Raw genomic sequence first — 13,255 nt, forward strand, 5'->3', positions numbered from 1 at the left:
TGTCCATTCCCTCTGGCACCATTGTCTTGAAGTCGTGTCCTCCGCTTCCCAGACTGTCCTCTGCAGTTTCTCCTCTACCTCTTTCATCACTCCTAAAATGTGTCCTTTGAGGAACCCTTTCATCCACCCCAACTTCGTGTGGGATTTTATAGGGCTCTGTCCTTAGTCCCCTTGTCTTGTCTCTGTGACATGTTTTTGGGTAGTCTCATCAACCGACTTGCAAATTTAACTTTCATGTCTGTGCTGACTCTACCTCTCAGCTTCAGACCTATTTCTTGTAGTCCAGACAAAAAATCTTGGCCTTTCTCTTCGACATCTTCTTGTGGATGTTTAGCCATCAACTCCATTACATCAAGTCAAAAAACATCGCTCCTGATCTCCAGCCCCCGCCAAGATCTCCTTGTACAGATGCAGGCAGTGTCAGGATATGTCATGGCTAGTTTAATTCTTCTTTGTAGTAAGCATGTAACAGCATCTCTGACTTTGTCTAGGAAATCAAGTTGTCTTTTCCCTGAAGGGTTATCAGTTGTAGGCGTGTTGGTCTAAGACAAGGTTCTTTGGGTAAATGTTGATATTTTTTATTAGACCAACTAAATAGTTGGAAAAATTGTGCTTTGCAAGCTTTCGAGCAGACTTTCTCCAATGCCGGAAGAAGGGTGTTTGTGCCTGAAAGCTTGCAAAGAGCAATTTTTCCAACTATTTACATGGTCAAATGAAAGAGATCACCTCTACCCAAAGAGCCGTGTCTGTCTTATCCCTGAAGTGACCTTGAGGGCTCGGATCTGTTCCTTTCTGGCGTGCTCTGTTTGGTAAATCACTTTGTAAATGTTCCAACTAGCTCCTTCATGTTTTCTCCAGCATCACCCCTCAAATTTGTGTGGAGCTCCACAGAAATGCTGGCAAAGCTGGTTCATTATCCCCCTCCACATCTCTCAGTAAAAACACCTCTGGGTAGTATCTACAAAAAATCCTGAGAATGGTGGCATGGCTGTTGTGTGACACCATTGTCTGCCTTGCTGACCAGTATTAGCATCTCATGCTCCTTGGCGTGTATCCATTCATTGTGTTCTTTCACACTAGTGATGCATGGTGCAAGAGCAAAGGTTGGCAGGGTAGCAGTGGTGAATACAGCCGTTCCCCAGCTGTGTCCTGAGGAGCAGAGTTGGAATTAGTAATTGGAACCAGATCCCTCAACGGAGGCCAAAAGAACAAGGGAATCAGGAAAGCCCTCTTTTTATGACTTAAAATGATTACTCATTAAACTCTGGGCTTCAGAAAGCCACCTTTCTTAGAGACATTTGTTGAGGGAGCAGCCTGAAGGAAGCCTTTCCTGTGTTCTCTGACTCCTGGACTTCAGGGATCATTTTTTCCCTTTTGTTTTCACTGGAAACCTGTTGTTTGCTTTCACTGGGCTCAGAGCAACCGGGATACGTAAGACTGAAGCCTGCGGATGCCGACTTGTTACTCGGCTCTGAACCTCCAGACTTGTTAGAGGTAAGTAATTTTTTCTTCTCTAAAGGGCTGCTGTATGGCAGCTTGTAGGACTGGCATCCTGGCAGCTCAGTCATTGAATCACAGAGAAGTGGGCCTGGAAGAGAGACCTCTGTAGTCTACGTAGTCCAACCACCTGCCTGCCGCAAGATCAGCCCCGTTCAAACCATCCTATACAATCCTAATCTAAACTCCTTGTAAAACAACCGCCGACCCTGTCACAACCCAAGACATGTGAATGACAGAAGAGCTATAGTTTCATGCAATTTACCCTTCTTGTCTTTGCCTTGCAGAAATGCATGGGAGGACATGTGGACTGAAAACAGAAGCTGCTCTTGTGCCACCATAAATGCTTTTGTGGCAGCCCAGAGCTCAATCAAACAGATGTCCCTGCTCCTTGTCATATCACCAATGCCCAACATTGTGGCCATAACAATGCCATATCTACCCGAATCCAAGATCACTTTGAATTCAAGACAACTCCCCAGTAAGCTCAATATATACATGGAAAAATTATAATTTTGTTATCACTTTCCATATAAAGAATCTTATCATTGGGATGGGGGGTTGCCTTAAATTCACCCTCCACTGCTGCAGCAGGGCAAGCAGCAGTAGGGGACATATGGTGGGGGGCAGGCAGTGGAGGAGCTTGACATCTGCTCTTTGCCCCCTGATGCCTGTCCCATCCACCATTTGTTCCCCACTCCTCCTGTGCCTGTATGTCTTGGCCCCTGCCCCCACCCCTTCCCAATGCTACTGCTGCTTACCTTCTGTGGTTCTGGATTTGGCTTCGGCCCCATGCTGGATGCAACACAGGGTACATGGTCTCTCTGGTCCAGCCACACAACAGTGATTATGGTGGTAGCAGCTACTGCATTGTTGGGCTGGGGGCAGAGCGACCACATGCTCCGTGCTCGGGTCCAGACTGGTGCTGGAGCCTGAGCTGGGCACACAGGAGGGTGGGGGCAAAGATGGCAGTAAAGGGGGTGGGGTGGTGAGCAGAGGCTGTGTGTGTGGTGGGGGGAGGGGAGCAGGCTCTGCAGCAGTCACCTGTCCTGTCCCCATCCCCCCTGTACTTGAATCTAAGACAAGGGGCTTTTTTCCCCTTGTTATCGGGGGAGGGGAGGCACGTGTAAAAATCTCACCTTGGATTCGAGTAAATATGGTAGATAGTAAAAATGTGTCTCTCTCCTGCAGCAGACACCTGTTTGCTGCATGGTGGGAGAACATGGGCAGCTGCCTCGGCTCTCTAGCCACTCTGGGCAGGTGCTCCCAGGGCTTCAGCGGCTTGATCCTGGGTGCACTACTGTTTCCCTATTTGTAGTTGTCCCGCAGGATTGGGCCCCTGAAATCCTGGCAGTGGCAGGGGCCTGATCCTGTGGTACAATGGGTGACATCTGTGTCATCCAGTAAGGCAGATTAGCTGTGCCAGGACACATCCTGGCACAGCTGATCCCTCCCCAAGGACAATGGCTGTTTATAGCCTCGGTTACACTTTGTAAAGAAATGCCACTGACTGTTGTCTGTTCAGAAGTTTTTCTTACTTCTTTTTTTCTTCTCTTCCACCTTTTTACTCCTTCCTCTTTTCCCAATCCACTTCAGTTCTGATGCCAGGATTACCACCCTGGCACCTTCTGCTCATTACTTCTCTCATGACTTACTGTGGCATGCAGTAATATTGATGCATTGCTGCCCTTTTTCTGCAGCCTTGGATTTCTACTAGAAAACCTCTCCTTTCAGTGTCCAAGCACTGACTCTTAGTACTAAAAATGCAGGGTAACTAGAAGGAGCAAATCAGGCTTCTGTGGGTGCATCTATGCACACGCTTTACTGAGGAATTGACTAATTAGCTCCACAGTAAAGTGTCACTGTCCACACGTGCACTGGTATTAGGGCACAGTAAATTAATTAACTTTGCCGTAAGGTAGTACGGTTGGATAGTACTATATTACAGTGGAGTAATTAACTGCAATCAAACGCTCGTGCGGATGGTGACTGCTGGGTACGAATTGCACCTGGTCAGCCCAGCCAGCCGGGGGCTAGACCCCCAACTCCTGCCAGCCCCTCTGCCGCCCGTGACCCCCCATGCTCCCTGCCAGGGCTGGTCTTCCCTGGCTCTAATAGCTGTGGTCCTGGGCACATGTGTAGATGCACCTGGGAGCAATTAACTCCGGTGCAAATAGCTTTGGAGTTTTATTGCATTGCCTTAATAGCGTGTGTAGATGCACCCTTTGTTACCCAACTTTCATAGGTTGCTGAGAAAAGAAATGGAGGAGCATAACCACCCAATGACGACCCAGCTGCAGCACTGATTCTAATTCATGCTGAAGAACTGGTACTACACTGGCGTTGCCTATATTTTGCCTGCATCTTGTCATCCATTTACAAGCAAGAGCCTTTTGGATGTAGGGATGTCCATCTTGCCTTGAAAACGGGAGCCAACCCTCAGGATTTTAAGAAATGTTCTGGCTGTTTGGGAGTGAAATTGCTGGAAAGATGGCGGAGAGGTGATTTAAGACAGAACTCTTGCGGAGTCAATAATCAGTAACTGGAACATGGAGCTTCCTTTTTTGTGAGATAAAGTTAATTCCATTTGAAAAGATACTTAAGGTGACATGAATTGAATTATTCAAACTGGCCTTCTCAGCATTAACTCTGGGTTAATATCTCATGATGCCTCTGGTTTCATTATAGGAGTTTTAAGTACATAACTTTTTATAATAAATTCAATACCTAGAAGCTGAACTGAAATTGGTTTACCTTCTACCAACCCATAAAAAGAAGCATTAATTGGAAAGTGAATATTAAAGTGGTCACTAAAGTTGACTCAGACAGATGCAAAGAGATAGCTCCTGTGTAAAGGAAGTGAAGAGCTCTCCCGAACAATAGGCTTTTGCCCTGATATTAATAGAAAATACCATCTGTATTAAAATGCAGTTAAATCTCTTCTATCAAAAATGATCTTGGACATTCTTTCTGTTACTCCCAAATGCTCTGTCTTTGCAGTTTCCAAAAAGCTTTCCATGGAGATGTAAAGAAAATTGCCCTTGTTCTAGGTAATCAGGTCTGACTTAATTATACAGTCCCTGCTTCACTGCCATCTCAAACAGTGGAAAGAATCCAATTTACTTTGGCAAGTACGTGCCAAAGTACATACTTTGGCAAGTGGCGGATGAAAATTGTGGGGATGTTCTGCAGTTGGAGTAGGACTGAGCTCACAAGCGCTGGGTTGGAGGCCGAACTTTTATGGGAATGAAATTCTTGAGCTGCTTCTACCAAACAAAGGATAATACCCTTAGCCATGGCCGTGCCTATTCATATTAATCTTTTTATTTGCAAGTACAGCTGGCAGCTTTTGTTTCTTCTTTGTCTAAGATTATCAGTACATCTGTTAATTCCCTTGGCTCAAGAAGACTCTTGTTTACCAGATTCTGTATGTGTTTTCAGCCCGGGCTCTTCCTTAGCTAAGTAGCAATTTGGAAAACCTAATGGAGAGTGAATTCCAAACCCCAAGAGTTTGCCTTCCAAAGGGACAACTACTCCTTGTTCTTGTGTTCTCCATGCGAGATTGTCAGTTGTTGAATAGTTTATATTTCAGTCGTGCCAGAGGCCCCCATCAGAAATGAGGTGCTTTTGTACTAAGTGCTATGCAAACACATGTGAAGATATAGTTTATGCCTTGACGATTTTGCAATCCAAGAAGATTAACTTTCCCTTTTGGAAGACTAGCTTTTATTAAAAAAAAAAAAATAAAAAATCACTGGTTCATCTGAAACATGACGGAGAGGCGAGTCTGAGAGTTTTTCACTACGCAATCCAAAGAGCTGCTTTTCCAGAAAATTTCCGAGGGTCCTGCTTTCTTTTCTATAGCTAAAACTCTTGTCCACATCTTTGTCATCTTCTGTCTCATAAAGAGCTCTTACATGCCAAAGTTTCAAGGTTCTGCCATTTGAGTTATTACTCTGCAAGGGAGGGAGAGAGGATAAGTTGGCACAAACACATGCTTTTTTTTTCTTCTTCCCCTTTTACGGATCACCTTTAAAAGCATTCTTTAGCTTGATTAAAGAAGAAACAGAACCACATGTCCCAGGCGTTTGGTATACTGGGAGGCAAACCTGCATAATACAATGTATTTTGTCTGTTTGCTCAGCTGTGCTGAGACAATGGTTGAGCCCATCTGAAAGATAAATACACATCAGGACACTAAATAACTAAGCCATCTGAAGTGGACCCAAAGATATTGGAGTAATTTTTTAAGGGGACTAGCCTGAAAGGGACAAAGGTTTAACATAAGTCAATACCACTAAGAATAGCAGTTATTAGGAGAGACAAGTTTGGGGACATTTAGGTAACTTGTATTTTTCTGTAATTTAAATTTAAGGCTACCCCGAAGGTGCTTTGTGTAATATCTCTATGAGATATGTGTTACCTAACAATCCTTTTTTATTACTTTTTCCTCTCCGTTCTGCACATTGCCAATAAATACTATTTATTTAAACTGAATTGAGCTTTGACTGTTATGGCTGAGGAAATTACTGACTAGAGCTCTCAAAGGGAACTGAAATGTAGGCTCAGAGCAGGTAGATAAAGTGTGAACAGGACAACTTTTGAAGCAGTGACAGGTGTGGAGAAGGCTGCAGATGGCTTCCAGAGTGGGACCATGGAAAGGCTGGCCTGAGGGAGTCGGCGTAAACCCAGGAGAATCAAGCAACGTAAAAAACTAAGATCCATCAGCAGCAGATGTGCCGGCAGATGACAGCAGATCATAAGACTCATCCCTGCTAGCTGAGTTAAGGCCCTGATCTCCATTTGGCTCTGCCACAGTCTTTCCTGTGTGTTTTTTTTTTTTTGGCAGGTCCTTTCATATCTCTCTGCATACGTTCCCTATCTATGAAATGAATGGTACTTTTTCCTATTCCTTGTTTCTTTTTGATAGAGCGCGGAGGGGGGTTAATAGGTGTTTGCACAGTGACCCACATAATAGGGCCTTGGCTTGGTGTGGGCCACAAGGGCTACCACTTTGCAAGTAAAAATTGCATGTTTGGTAGTAGTTGATCTACCAAAATGTTGAGACTGATCAGGTAAGAGAGATCTACCAAAACATTGAGACTGATCAGTACAACCTGAGGAGATGCAGGCAGTATAAATTAATTCCTTTCAAACCAACAGTTAGCACTGGATGAGAACACAAACCATTGTTAAGTTGGCCTAGATTCTCCATTTGCTGCAGAGCTGATGTGCATATAAACCAGATTTTGTTTGCCAGAGTGTATGTGACTGAGAAGAAACAGATTTTATCAGTTTCCTTACCCTTAGCAGAGAGGAACTTTGAGCCAAATTATTGAATTATTTTGCAGACGCCTCGAACAACTGGGATACTGCTGCATAGCAATGAAGTCCATTGATTATCTGTGTGCCTGTTGCTGTGTGCTCAAAAGCTTAACAAACTGCATCTAAAAGAAAATCCCATCTCCGTCTTCTTCTGGAAGGGGCAAGAGTCTTCAAAATTCTTGGTTGTTTTTTTTGGTTTTTTTTTACACTTCATCCACAAGAACTATCATTAAAAGGACCCAAGAGTTCCTGTGTTATAGTTTTCAGTATTTGGGTGAAATATCTATGAATTTCAATCTATGAGAGTTGTTGAATCTATTGTACTGCACAGATACTCTGCTCTAGTTGATTAATTAGGGACCTTCATCTGGGAGAACTGGCATTTTATCCTGGAATTGTTGCTGTCTTGCTCTCAGGTTATTTAAGCTCTTAATTTCTCATTTTCCTCACCTGTAAGATGGACATCCATCAATGTATTTGAAGCTCATTGGATTTAAAAGTTATGTATAAGTGCAAAGACTACAGTATTACTATCGTAGTGGTGAGTCTGAGATATTAATTGCAAGGAAAGCTGAGTTGTCTGGTCCATGCTTGAAAGGGAGCTCTCTAAAGACAAGTGAAATGTTCAGGAAAGCTTAGTTATGTTTTTCTGTACTTGGAGCTAAGGAGAGCACAGAGTCTTAAGTGAAAAACCCATGGATGCTGTATCCAATGAAACACAAAACAAATACTTGCATTTAAGAATTTAAGATTTAATACTGGGATAGCCACCTCACTAATCTTAAAAAGGCTTTCACTCAACAAGGACACTCCTCCAGAGAGAGAGATGCACATTTGAAAGAGCCACCCGGATACCATGTGAAGAATTGCTGCAGTACAGAAGAAACCCCTCCACAAATCGCACACCGCTGGTTATGACATATCACCCCTCCCTCGAGTCCATACGGAAAATCTGCAATCAGTTGCAACCCATACTAGAAGGAGGCCTAATTCTTAACGAGATCTTCCCAGAACCACCCATCCTAGCCTTCAGTCAAGCACCGAACCTGGCTAACCTCATCACCAGAAGCAAACTTCCTACAGCCCAGAACATGCTGAATGGATCCAGACCGTGCCATGACAAGAAATGCAAAACCTACCAGCACATCTCCACCACCCTAACAATTACTAAACCCCACAACAGAACCATCAGCATTCCCGGATCTTACAGCTGCACCTCCAGAAATGTGATACAGCTCATCCAGTGCACCAAATGCCCTGTTAGAAAATACGTAGGAGAGACCAAACAACAACTGCGCACCAGAATGAATGCACGCCAGAAATCTGTAAAAGACCAGAAAACCCAGTTCCCTGTGGGTGCACGCTTCTCACAAGACAACCATTCCCTCTCCGATCTCTCAGTTCTAATCCTCAAAGGGAACTTACAAAACACCTTTCATAGATGAGCCTACGCACTTCACTTCATCAACCTCCTGGATACTAAAAATCATGAACTAAATATAGACATTGGATTCATGACTTATTATAATCTGCCTGACATCTGATTCCCCAGGTACCTCCACTATTTCATAGATTTCATAGATTTCATAGACATCAGGGCTGGAAGGGACCTTGGAAGATCATCGAGTCCAGCCCCCCGCCCAAAGGGCAGGAAGTCAGCTGGGGTCATAGGATCCCAGCAAGATAAGCATCCAGTTTCATCTTGAAGGTGTTCAGTGAAGGCGCTTGACATTCATCCCCCTTCTTCCCCTCCCCCAGCCTGTCTCTCAGTCACTGACTCTCCAATTTACATCTCCACTGACTGCCTTTCTTGCATGCAGCCCAGCCTCTGGCCTCTTCACTATTCATTCCATCCAGGAAGTGCACACACCAGCTGCAGATGCTTTCTCAGCCTGACAAAGGGTTTTTAAACCCAAAAGCTTGCTAACAAAAATGTTTCCCCACTATTTAAGTTGATCTAATAAAAGATATCAGATTCACCCAAACAACCTTGTGTGGATTTAAGAAGGGTCACATATTGTCCAAAACGAAGAACTGGCAGTCTTGTAAGGGAAGTAAAAGAACAAAACAGTGAAGTTCTCAGTCTGCTAACTAGTTAGAGGTTTTTGATTCTGCCTTGGGGTAACCATACCATTTTACTAGCAATTTTTTCCCCAACATAGAATCTTGTATGGAGCATCAACCAAATGACAGCAATTGTGAGCGAAGCATCCTTGTCTGACGCTGAGCTGGTTGGACAAGAGTGTAGGTGTTTTAAAAGGCTGCTTTCAGCCTTTTAGGAATTAGTGTTTGCTCAGTGAGGCTGAAATAATATGATAAACACCTGTGCATTACAAAATTAGTCTTTCTTCACTGACGTCCCAGCATAATTTTATTTTCATTATTTGATCAAGTGGCTAAGACCTTATCCTGCTTTATGCTGGATAGGCAGATGGCTCTTTCAGGAGCTTGGAATACAGCGTTGCAGGTCCTATGTGTTCAGATGTGTGCTGCAAAGCGCTAAAACAGATACTCTTTTAGCTTAGAACTGTCATTGGGTCACTTTCTCATATTTAACCAACCCCCTTTCACTACATTTCTTTAGAACTCCCTTTTGCTTTTCCTTCTAATAGTCTTGTACTTACTGGTAATGGACTTGGGAGTTGGAGTCTGCTTGAGGTGGCATATATTCAAGGCATAGAGATGCCAAATAGGCGTAAGAGAAACCTCAGCAATTTCATTGCTTCCCTTTTCAAACTTCGTTCTGAAAAGGTTTCATTCAGAGATTGCAATCAGGGCCTCATTTGTAGTGTCATCATACACAGTCCCTTTCAAAAGTGTATAATGGAAATATTTTGAGACTTGAGAAGAATTTGGAAAGAGGAGGGGAGACCTGATCAAACCCATTGAACTGTTTTTTTTTTCCCCCCTGGTGTGAGGAGAACTCCTCTCCAGCCCTGTCGGAAAGTGGTGCTGGTGCCATCAGTCACTTAAATTCTCCGTCAGTAGACTAATCCCTCAGTATGACGTTTGGGGACATTATGAGGCTTGAGATACTGTCTTTCGAATGAGACATAAAGCACAGGTCCTAGCCGTTTATGATCATTACATTTACTATGTCACTTTTCACAAACAGCAGACCCATTAAACTCCCATAAACCTGCCAAATTTGTTACATTCTGCCTAAAGTCTTCCTGTCACTTTGGTGTGTTGCAGTCTTTTCTCCTTTGATTGCACATCCTCACTCCCACTACACATGTTCCCCGAGTGCTCGAGGGCTGAGGCTTTTTGCCTCATATCTGTCACATGTAGAGCACCCTTGCTGCTCCTCCTTTTCATGCTCTACAGAGAGCCCCTAACGGGCAGGTTTCTGCCTCAACACTGGAGAAGACTGGTGCGGATTGCAGACCCGGGGCTGGGCCCAGCGGGAGGGAGCCTGTCTCGGGGTTCAGCAAGGGTTCTCCTTGACATTTCTGTTTTGGGATGTCACAACCCTGAGCCAGGTCCCTTTGAAGCCCAGCGATATCCTGACATCGCACTTCTGGCACCAGCTTCCAGTTCCTTAAAGGCCGTTGTGACTACCTAAGAAAAACTAGAGACAAGCTCCTGAGATACTCCTTGGCCTTGGTTTCTCCTCTGATCAGGAAGAGTTCCCTTGTATCAGCACTGGTTTCAGATGCGGCACTGCCAACGTTGGTGTTGATATTCATGACGGACCAATGCTGCATAGCCTCAAAGATTTGAGGGCCCCCCTTCGCCGACTTGGCTTGTGTACGCCTGTCCCTAAGTAAAAGCATAGGTACCAGGTCTGTCGGGGCAGAGACACTTGCAGCAGCTCCAGTGTATTTATGTATTGGTCTCGGGAGCACCAGTGAAACATCGTGTTTCCATAAGAGGAAGCTTTCTTTTGATTGTGGCACCAGCCTCTCCGTACCCCATGGTGTCTTGACAGGATCTTTGATGCGGTGACATCTGTTGAACGCCCACCTTGAAACTTGAGAAACACTCTTGCCGAGCACTCGGCCATTATGGACGCTTCTAAACCTGACCCTGCTTTACCAAGCTGTTTTCCTTGGGCCTGAAGGCTTGCCTCTGGGTAATGTAGGCACTGCCTACAGTGAAAGTGTGTGTCTGGATTAACTTGACGCTGTGAAGAGTTGAGATGCGCTGCCCATCCTCATGTTCCACATCCCACCTTCTCTCTTCTCTTTCTCAGCCTGGTTGAAATCCTAGCACTCTTTGGTTGAGAGGAGACTTGGAGCAAGAAGCATACGTTTCTTTTTATGCCTCTATTGTGGAGCACGAAGAGGGCAAAGGTACGGTATCCAGGTTCTGCTAGGGCAGAAACATCTGAGCTCAGGTCCATTAGGTGCAAATGTCAGCAATCCAGGTTGTAGCCATACTGGTGTAGAGGCAAAAGGAATCAAAAGTCATGATAGAGGTGATATCTTTTATGAGATCAACTAGATTTTTGGAAAAAAAAAATAGTTGTAAGCTTTTGGGCACGGACATCCTTCATCAGGCATCGGAGAAAAGATTGCAAAAGTTCTCCTAGGTAGAAATGAAAGTTCATGTTTCAAGGAGAGTTAAAGGTGCGGTAAGATCTGTTTGGAACAGTTCATTTTATGCAGGTTAGGTTCAGAGAAAAGTCTGCTGTGGGTATGCCGAGACAACGCATCAGAAAAAAACACACTTAATTTGCGGCTAAGGAATTTGTATTTTTTTGCCTTTCCGTCCTGCATCTGTTGTGTAGTTGCTGTGCTCTGTCAAATAAGTCGCCTCGTGCCTTAGAGTTGACTGCATTTTCAAGTGGGATAAACTAGTACCTCCGTATTATTATTTGCCATACCATAGCTCCTGGGAGTCAGTCAGGGATCAGGATCCTGTGGTGCTGGGTGCTGCGCAGGCACCCTAAAAAGATGGTCTGCACCCAGAGAGCTTGCATAATAAGTCTGCGCAAGCACTTGGACATCCTCTGGAGGCGAAGGTTGCTGTATAAATAGAAAATGATTATGCTGAATATTGCTTGCTGATTTATGTGCCTTGCCTTAGATTTAAGTCTTTATTTGCAGTTGCTTCCTAAAAATGCTGTCGTTAATAGGCTTCTGACATCTTACTTCCATCACTGCTGTCTTGGTAATGCTGTATTTCCAAGGCTTTAATAACTCAGTGTAGACTGAAAGGATAATACTGAAGGAATTGACTGAACTAATTAGACCTTGATTTGTATGGCTGTCCGAGGCATGACAAACATGTCTTTGACACAAACAAAATAAAGCTGTATGGCTATTCTTTACCATTAGCCACTTACAAATAGCCTTTTGTGGCACAGCTTTGCAAGTAGTGATTTTTTTCCTAAGGCCTTTCGTGCCAGAAAGGTACCAAATCGGGATTTTTCCGCCCCCCTCTGCCAACATGATTTTCCTTCTCCCTGCCTGTGTTACAGTACATGGCGTATTTAGTAGTTTCACAAGAAACTCAGAAGCAGTTAGTGTAGTCATCATCCTAACAAACCGAGTATTCCTGAGAAAGTGGAAATGTTCCCATTTCAATTTCTTGTTAATGACACACTTGAGTATGGGATCTGAAATGTCAGTTTTTGTATTTTCAAACCTGGAGAAACTTGAATAAAGCTTACACATAAGAGCAATCAACTCTGATAGCAGTAGGCTAAATATCAGTTTCTGAAAATAAATTTTATATGAATCTATTCTCCAGACAATTTGACTTTTAAATGTTTAAAAATGTGACATCTTTATATAAGTGAATACAGATTGAGGCAGTGGCTATAAAATCCTGAAGTTTCCATGCATCACCTGCTTTTCACTATCACCTGTTAAACAGCACAACTAGATACAATGCAGACTTTACTGCTTTCCATTGCAATAATTTACTGCCCTCCTGACCTATAAACAGATAACCGTTACCATGACTTGATACTGTTAGGCGTTTGGATGCATTCTCGAAGGTAATTCACGGTTTTAAATATTGTATGTGTGAAAGGTTTTATAACCGAGCATTTGGAAAACGGCAGCATTACATTTCCTTGAGCTGTGTTCTGGGAGTAATGATTTGTCGCTGCAGTCTTGTTACACGGCTTCCCGAGCAAGCTGTCCCCCTCCTTTCACCCTTGTCTTCCTTTCATGCCTTATTCCTTTGTACGGACCACCCCAAATTCATTTAGCTCCTGCTCTCTGCTCAGTGCTACAGTCAGGGTTGATTAACTAAACCTGGAATCTGCACGTCAAAAGTTTTTGGTGACCTCCATTGCTGATTCGCATTTAAAACTTTCTCGTGTCAAGGGGACACAGTCCATTAGGTCTGTTGGGAGTGAATATAACCGGGCTTTAATCCCAAATCCTCCACTCGTTGCACGCCGTTTGGTAAATTGCTTAACCTTTTGGTGTTTCATCTATATCTGTAAAAGAAAGTAATTAGTTCTTTTCCCTCCCTC

At 43.9% G+C, this 13,255-nt stretch overlaps 1 protein-coding gene across 1 annotated transcript in view; it reads left to right on the forward strand.

The window, feature by feature from the left end:
• The window catches only part of LOC102369636 (protein hinderin), a 136,803-nt gene that overhangs the window by 7,344 nt on the left and 116,204 nt on the right, over nucleotides 1-13,255 (forward strand). The gene's annotated exons all lie outside the window — the stretch shown is intronic.

This window comes from Alligator sinensis, unplaced genomic scaffold (assembly GCF_000455745.1).
Source record: "Alligator sinensis unplaced genomic scaffold, ASM45574v1 scaffold801_1, whole genome shotgun sequence".
Taxonomy (NCBI): Eukaryota; Metazoa; Chordata; order Crocodylia; family Alligatoridae; genus Alligator; species Alligator sinensis.